The following is a 9,110-nucleotide window of genomic DNA, read 5'->3' as shown; positions in this document are numbered from 1 at the left end:
TTTATCATCTGCATTTCTTCTTGCTGTAGCAATTTTAATGGCCAGTAGTGTAGATGCGTCCCCTTCTGCATGCTATCGTATGGCGAAACCTCGTATCGATATCTCGGACGGTTTCGCGAAATAAGAGGTGTGCAAATTGTGGGTGATTAACGGTGTACAGCGAGAACACGAACCGCAATAAGTTTCCAGTAGTGGGAGGAGCCAAACTCCTGTAAGATACCAGGGTTTAATCATCAAGTTAATTACATAATTTCGTTCTGGGCTGAAACATACCGCTCGGAAACGAGTGTCTGACAAGGTGCAGCAGTTTTGGAAACTAGAGAGTCCTGGAGATTTGTCCCTGGAGCCGCAGCTGCAGGAGGAAAGAAGTTCGTGCGAGGAGTGGCGTGCAGCTGAAAGCGAGCGCGCCTGCTGAATAGCGAGTGCGGCCCCGCCGCGCATTCCTGCAGCCTGGGACTCGAACACAGGAAGGCCGGCTTTCACCGCGCATTAACTCACCGGTTACCGCCGTAGAAAGCGACCACGTGGCCGCGCCTTTTGTCCTGCGGGCGCTCCTCGCACAAAAGCACCGCCAGCTACGATCTGAAACTTTTGTCCGTGTTTGTTACATTATAACGTGACCTTTCGTTATAAATTGTTTACAGTATTTCTATTTGTTAAAATTTTAGCACGAGAAGTCTAGTGTAATGTGCCTTCTACGAGATTCTTATGGTTTTTGAACTTTAAAGTGTGTTTTTAAAAAATGTGTATATGCACATCGCATTTTTAAAGCTGTTAATAACATGTAATCTGAAACTTCCTGGCAGATTAAAACTGTGTGCCGGACCGAGACTCGAACTCGGGACCTTTGCCTTTCACGGGCAAGTGCTCTACCAACTGAGCTACCCAAGCACGACTCACGCCCCGTCCTCACAGCTTTACTTCTGCCAATACCTCGTCTCCTACCTTCCAAACTTAACAGAAGCTCTCCTGCAGAACTAGCACTCCTGAAAGAAAGGATATTGCGGAGACATGGCTTAGCCACAGCCTGGGGGATGTTTCCAGAATGAGATTTTCACTCAGCAGCGGAGTGTGCGCTGATATGAATCTTCCTGGCAGATTAAAACTGTGTGCCGGACCGAGACTCGAACTCGGGACCTTTCAGGCGTGCTAGTTCTGCAAGGTTCGCAGGAGAGCTTCTGTGAAGTTTGGAAGGTAGGAGACGAGGTACTGGCAGAAGTAAAGCTGTGAGGACGGGGCGTGAGTCGTGTTTGGGTAGCTCAGTTGGCAGAGCACTTGCCCGCGAAAGGCAAAGGTCCCGAGTTCGAGTCTCGGTCCGGCACACAGTTTTAATCTGCTAGGAAGTTTCATATCAGCGCACACTCCGCTGCAGAGTGAAAATCTCATTCTGGGAACATGTAATCTGACTGTAACACAATGTTCATGAAAGAATCCGCTACATGAAAACTTTAATCAGGATCACAGAAATTCCGAAGTGGTTTGAACACACAAAGGTACTTGCAAACAGAATGTCATCAGTATGTTATGCCCTTAGAATCCTATCATCAGTGTGTAACATGCAGTGATTTTAGTTACATATTATTCATAGCCGGCCGGGGTGGCCGAGCGGTTCTTGGCGCTACAGTCTGGAACCGCGTGACCGCTACGGTCGCAGGTTCGAGTCCTGCCTCGGGCATGGATGTGTCTGATGTCCTTAGGTTAGCTAGTTCTAAGTTATAGGGGACTGATGACCTCAGAAGTTAAGTCCGATAGTCCTCAGAGGCATTTGAGCCATTTATTATTCATATGTACACTCAATTCTTAGCTATGGAATTCTTTTTTTGGGGAACAAATGCACAAAATATGAACACAGTTTTCAAACTCCAGAAAAGAGCCATAAAAATAATAATTAAAAACAGTCGTCGAGCTCAGTGTAAAGATCTATTCAGAACACTGGGGGTTTTAACTGCTGCATGTGAATACATTTACTAGTCAGTAGTACACAACAAAAATAACATTGGTAATTACTGCACAAACAGCTCTGTCCATGACCATGCAACAAGAGATAGACTCAACTTATATTTACCAAGAAAAAATAAACATAAAACTCAAAACAGCATCTTCAACCAAGGAATAAAACCGTACAATAAATTACCAAAAGAGCTTAAAGAAATTGCCAAAATACACTTATTTAAAAAGGCAGCTGAAAAGTACCTGTTATGCAGTACATTTAATACATTGAAGGATTGTTTAGCTAAAACAAAGTAGGGGTTTGATAAAAAATGTTATACAAATAAATAATAATAATAATGATTATAAAATATCCAACATTCCACATAAAACCATCACTTTGTTTTTTTTTCATTTCTAGAAATACTTACCCCCGAGCTATGCATAACACAGTACTAACACCTGTTCCTCTTTCTGAGCTCAACATCTCACTCATTATGGAGGGATGCTGACTCAGTTTTTCAAGATAGCAAATGGGAAGTTGTGGCACAGAAAATGGCCAGAGATCACCAGTGTGTGAGTGAGTGTGTGTGTGTGTGTGTGTGTGTGTGTGTGTGTGTGTGTGTGTGTGTGTAGTGAGTGAAGTGATATGAATCAATGTGTGTATAGTGTGTGCGGTGACTGATAGTGAGATAGGAGTGACCAATGTGGCATTACATTATTTAATAAGTTATTTGTAACAAAAAAAGTATTGTATACCAGGAGTAAATCTAATGATTGTCTCTAACTATAAGTCTGTAAATATATGTGTGTACGAATTAGCTTATTTTAAATTGATCTAAATTTGTAAATACTTTGACATGTCCTATATCCTTGTAAAAAGAAATCTACGGATGAGTAAAGCTACTACTAGTAGTACAGTGTTCTTCTACACATGCGTATAATGTCCTTTGTGTTATCCTTAAGATGATGGGGAGCTCAGCTTGATGGCGTCGATCTTTTCTCGATATTGATTCGTAGGTAAGTGATTAAATGAAATAAAAGGCCCACAAATATTCCTCTCGAGATACTTCTTATTATTCCCAATTTGTTTTCGCCACCAGCTGTTATCACACTACCCTAGCATCGGTTACACCAAATTACAGTGAGGTGACAAAGTCATGGAATAGCGACATGCACATATATAGATGCTGGTAGAATCGTGTGCACGAGGTCTAAAAGGGCAATGAATTGCCGGAACTGTCATTTGTACTCATGTCAGTCATTTAAATGGCTTCCGACGTGATTATGTCCGCAGGACGGAAATTAACAGACTATGAACGCGGAATGATAGTTGGAGCTTTTCAAAAATCGTTAAGGAAATAAGCAAGTCTTCTGGTCCAGACTCTATACCAATTAGGTTCCTTTCGGAGTATGCTGATGCATTAGCATACAACCGTTCGCTCGAAGAAAAATCCATACTCAAAGACTGGAAAGTTACGCAGGTCACACCAATATTCAAGAAAGGTAGCAGGAGTAATTAACTTAATTACAGGCGCATATCGTTAACGTCGATATGCAGCAGGGTTTTAGAACATATATTGTGTTCGAACAATATGAATTACGTCGAAGAAAACGATCTATCGACACACAGTCAACATGGGTTTAGAAAACATCGTTCCTGTGAAACACAACTAGCACTTTATTCACATGAAGTGCTGAGTGCTGTTGACAAGGGATTTCAGATCGATTCCGTACTCCTGGATTTCCGGAAGGCTTTTGACACTGTATCACACAAGCGGCTCGTAGTAAAATTGCGTGCTTATGGAATATCGTCTCAGTTATGTGACTGGATTTCCGATTTCCTCTCAGAGAATTCACAGTTCGTAGTAATTGACGGAAAGTCATCGAACAAAACAGAAGTGATTTCAGGCGTTCCCCAAGGTAGTGTTATAGGCCCTTTGCTGTTCCTTATCTATATAAACGATTTAGGAGACAATCTGCGCAGCTGGGGGAAAAGGAGGTCCGACCCGATGATGGGAGGTATCCCATGTCTGTCGCCACCTCACTGTAAGTCTGTGTTCATCATTTTATTAAAATAAAACTTGACCGATAAGATTTAATTCAGGTCACACCTACTCTACTGGCCATTAAAATTGCTGCATGAAGAAGAAATGCAGATGATAAACGGGTATTCATTGGACAAATATATTATACTAGAACTGACATGTAATTACATTTTCACTCAATTTGGGTGCACAGCTTAAACACGATACCTTAATTCCTCAAGAGTAGTGACTGGCGTATTGTGACTAGCCAGTTGCTCGGCCACCATTGACCAGGCGTTTCCAATTGGTGAGAGATCTTGAGAATGTGCTGGCCAGGGCAGCAGTCGAACATTTTCTGTATCCAGAAAGGCCTGTACAGGACCTACAACATGCGGCCGTGCATTATGCTGCTGAAATGTAGGGTTTCGTAGGGATCGAATGAAGGGTAGAGCCACGGGTCGTAACACATCTGAAATGTAACGTCCACTGTTCAAAGTGCCGTCAATGCGAACAAGAGGTGACCGAGACGTGTAACCAATGGCACCCCATACCATCACGCCGGGTGATACGTTAGTATGGGGATGACGAATACACGCTTCCAATGTGCGTTCACCGCGATGTCGCCAAACATGGATGCGACCATCATGATGCTGTAAACAGAACCTGGATTCATCCGAAAAACTGACGTTTTGCCATTCGAGGTTCGTCGTTGAGTGCACCATCGCAGGCGCTCCTGTCTGTGATGCAGCTTCAAGGGTAACCGCAGCCATTTTCTCCGAACTAATAGTCCATGCTGCTGCAAACGTCGTCGAACTGTTCGTGCAGATGGTTGTTGTCTTACAAACGTGTCCATCTGTTGACTTAGGGACCGAAACGTGTGTCCGCAGCTCGTGGTCGTGCGGTAGCGTTCTCGCATCCCACGCCCGGGTTCCCGGGTTCGATTCCCGGTGGGGTCAGGGATTTTCTCTGCCTCGTGATGACTGGGTGTTGTGTGATGTCCTTAGGTTAGTTAGGTTTAAGTAGTTCTAAGTTCTAGGGGACTGATGACCATAGACGTTTAGTCCCATAGTGCTCAGAGCCATTTTTTTTTTTTTTTATCGAGACGTGGATGCACGATCCGTTACAGCCACGCGGATAAGATACCTGTCGTCTCGACTGCTAGTGATACGAGACCGTTGGGATCCAGCACGGCCTGTTACCCTCCTGCACCCACCGATTCCATAATCTGCTAACAGTCTTTGTATCTCGAGCAACGCGAGCAGCAATGTCGCGATACGATAAACCGCAATCGCAATAGTCTAAAATCCGACTTTTATCAAAAGCATTTCTCCCTCCTTACACGAGGCATCACAACAACGTTTCACCAGGCAATGTCGGTCAACTGCTGTTTGTGCATGAGAAATCCGTTGGAACTTTCGTCATGTCAGCACGTTGTAGGTGTCGCCACCGGCACCAACCTTGTGTGAATGCTCTGACAAGCTAATCATTTGCATATGACAGTATCTTCTTCCTGTCGGTTAAATTTCGCGTCTGTAACGTGTCATCTTCGTCTTGTAGCAATTTTAATGGCCAGTAGTGTACTTCGCCGTCGTCTCTTGTATATTTAACACTATCGTCGCCCTAAGTCTCCCTGTTCTTTTCGCTACTGATACTGCTATAGCGTCCCCTCTCCAGCGATTTTGCGTCCTGGGGCCGCATGCTATGCTTTTCACTTCCATTACGTGGCTTGACACGGTTTGCGAGGAGTACGGTATTCCTCCAAACAATTTTATTTCCTTACAGGTGCTATTTCTTGTCAAAATTGTGCATAACATGAGGTTGAGTTCAGGGTGGATTTCTTTAGCTCTAGGCCCTCAACTAGTTAACGTTATCCTGCAGTTAATGAAAATGTGAGGTGACATCAAATATTCCGACATGTGTCCACATTACAGTATGTACAGGTAACTGCGTCTAACGTCAGGTTTTCTCGCATGAAATCCTGAAAGTCACGGGTCAAGGGCGTCAGGTAGAAACAACATTTCTTGACATTCAAAAAACGTTTTACCCCTCACCACAGCAATGCAGGAGAACGGCTCCGTCATCCGCCTTTTTGGAAGCGCCAATTCGTGTCTGTATTTGGATGCATCCCGAGGTACTTGGCGGTATTTTGTTGGTTCAAAATGGCTCTGAGCACTATGGGACTTAACATCTGAGTTCATCAGTCCCCTAGAACGTAGAAATACTTAAACCTAACTAACCTATGGGCATAACACACATCCATGCCCGAGGCAGGATTCGAACCTGCGACCGCAACGGTCGCGCGGTTCCAGACTGAAGCGCCTAGAGCCGCTCGGCCACTCCGGCCGGCTTATTTTGTTGGGTGAGTAGCGTATCTCACATGATCAGACGTTTGTCTTCTTACCCTTGTTGGCGGATTTGGCGAAATTTCTATGGCGGAAGAAGAGTGTTGTTGGGCTGGCACAAGTTCGTCACTTGAAGATCCATTCTTCTAAACTGTGTGTCTGTGCTTTTTGATTTACACCTTGAGTCGCCAGTGCTGTTTCATCTGCAGAGAGACGTATGTTTTCGTTGGGACCTCCCCATCGCATCCCCCTCATATTTAGTTATAAGTTGGCACAGTGGATAGGCCTTGAAAAACTGAACACAGATCAATCGAGAAAACGGAACAGGAAGATGTTGTGTGGAACTATGAAAAAATTAGCAAAATATAGTAACTGAGTAGTCCATGCACAAGATAGGCAACATCAAGGATAATGTTAGCTCAGGATCGCCGTGGTCCTGTGGTTAGCATGAGCAGCTGAGGAGTGAGAGATCCTTCGTTCAAGTCTTCCCTCCAGTGAAAATGTTAATTTTTTATTTTCAGTTTACGTGACAAACTCTTACGTTTTCATCACTATTTTGGGAGTGATTATCATATCCACAAGAAAACCTAAATCGGGCAAGGTAGAAGAATCTTTTTGCCCATTCGCCAAGTGTATAAGTTAGGTGGGTCGACAACATATTCCTGTCATGTGACGCATATGCCGTCACCAGTGTCGTATAGAATATATCAGACGTGTTTTCCTGTGGAGGAATCGGTTGACCTATGACCTTGCGAAGAAGTGTTTTCGGTTCCCATTGGAGAGGCACGTCCTTCCGTCTATTAATCGCAGGGTTCTGCGGTGCGTTCGCAAAACACAGACACTAAACTTATTACAGTGAACAGAGACGTCAATGGACGAACGGACAGATCATAACCATGCGAAAATAAAAAAAGTAAACTTCTTCCTTGAGGGAAGACTTGAACCAAGGACCTCTCCTTCCTTAGCTGCTGACGCTAATCACGAGACCACGGCGCTCCTGCGGTAACAATCTCCTAGATGTTGCATATCTTGCACATGGTCTACTCAGTTTGTATATATTGCTTATTTTTTTCATAGTTTCACATAACTTCTTCTTGTTTTCTCGATTGATCTGTGTTCAGTTTTTCAAGGACTATCCACTGTGCCAACTTATAACTAAATCTGAGGGGGGTGCGATGGGGAGGTTCCCTTGTTAGAACTCGAGGAATGTCTGTCGTATGTGGTGTGCACACGAGAGGGACATCATGGCACATAGGGAGGCTCCTGCCTTGGGCGTAAAGGGTTGTACATTGTTGTTGTTGTGGGGTCCACGCAGTTTGAGTGCTGAGGGTAGCAGAGCATAGAAAACCTACTGCAATGTTGTTCGTGTCCTGCGACATGAACGATGAAGGGCCTAGGAGTGACTAAGTTTTGCTCGAAGAAAAAATTACACTTGAATGCTGAGTTATCTTTTTTGTTTTCCTTGTACATGATTGGACAGCGCACGGCTTGGGCCAGGCGACACTGGGAAACAGCCGACGAAGGGCAGTGCAGGGCAGCACAGCGAGGGGAATACTCGGTGAAACAGTGTGCGCATACTGAGAGGCAGCTTAGATTTTCGCGCCCACCAAAGGACTGAGTAGCATAGCACAGCTTTTTAAGACTCACGGCTGTAAACGCAACGGTGCAAATTGAGGCATAGAGCAGGGCAGGGCAGCACACTGCCGGCTTCAGCCTTCGCCGCACAGTGTCCAGGAAACAGTCAACTACCCTACCGCCACGCAGCTGACTGACTGCATACGGACCACGGGCTCTCGCTGGGTGGGCTCGACAATTGAAACTGCCTCCCAATATGCGTACACGCCGTGTCGCGAAGTACACTACTGCCCATTAAAATTGCTACACCAACAAGAAATGCAGATGATAAACGGGTATTCATTGGGCAAATATATTATACTAGAACTGACATGTCATTACATTTTCACGCAATTAGGGTACATAGATCCCGAGAAATCAGTACCGAGAATAACCACCTCTGGCCATTATAACGGCCTTGACACGCATGGGCATTGCGTCAAACAGAGCTTGGATGGCGTGTACAGGTACAGCTGCGCATGCAGCTTCAACACGATACCACAGTTCATCAAGAGTAGTGACTGGCGTATTGTGACGAGCCAGTTGCTCGGCCACCATTTACCAGACGTTTTCAATTGGTGAGAGATCTGGAGAATGTGCTGGCCAGGGCAGCAGTCGAACATTTTTTGTATCCAGAAAGCCGCGTACAGGACCTACAACATGCGGTCGTGCATTATCCTGCTGAAATGTTGGGATTCGCTGGGACCGAATGAAGGATAGAGCCACGGGTCGTAACACATCGGAAATGTAACGTCCACTGTTCAAAGTGCCGTCACTGCGAATAAGAGGTGACCGAGACGTGTAACCAATGGCAGCCGATACCATCACGCCGGGTGATACGCCAGTATGGCGATGACGAATACACGCTTCCAATGGGCGTTCACCGCGATGTCACCAAACACGGATGCGACCATCAAAAATGGCTCTGAGCACTATGGGACTTAACAGCGGATGTCATCAGTCCCCTAGAACTCAGAACCACTTAAACCTAACTAACCTAAGGACATCACACACATCCATACCCGAGGCAAGATTCGAACCTGCGACAGTAGTAGCTGCGCGGTTCCGGACTGAAGCGCCTAAAACCGATCGTCCACCGCGGCCGGCGATGCGATCATCATGATGCTGTAAACAGTACCTGGATTCATCCGAAAAAATGACGTTTTGTCATTCGTGCACTCAGGTTCGTCGTTGAGTA

The 9,110-nt window shown here is 45.2% G+C and overlaps 1 non-coding gene across 1 annotated transcript; it reads right to left on the bottom strand.

The window, feature by feature from the left end:
- Window positions 1-817: 817 nt before the first annotated feature.
- On the bottom strand, window positions 818-892 carry Trnas-uga (transfer RNA serine (anticodon UGA)). The gene has a single exon. It is a non-coding gene; the product is annotated as a tRNA-Ser (tRNA).
- Between the last annotated feature and the right edge of the window lie 8,218 nt (window positions 893-9,110).

The sequence above is a fragment of the Schistocerca cancellata genome, chromosome 4 (assembly GCF_023864275.1).
Source record: "Schistocerca cancellata isolate TAMUIC-IGC-003103 chromosome 4, iqSchCanc2.1, whole genome shotgun sequence".
Classification (NCBI taxonomy): domain Eukaryota; kingdom Metazoa; phylum Arthropoda; class Insecta; order Orthoptera; family Acrididae; genus Schistocerca; species Schistocerca cancellata.
This window is presented reverse-complemented; position numbering and strand designations above follow the sequence as displayed.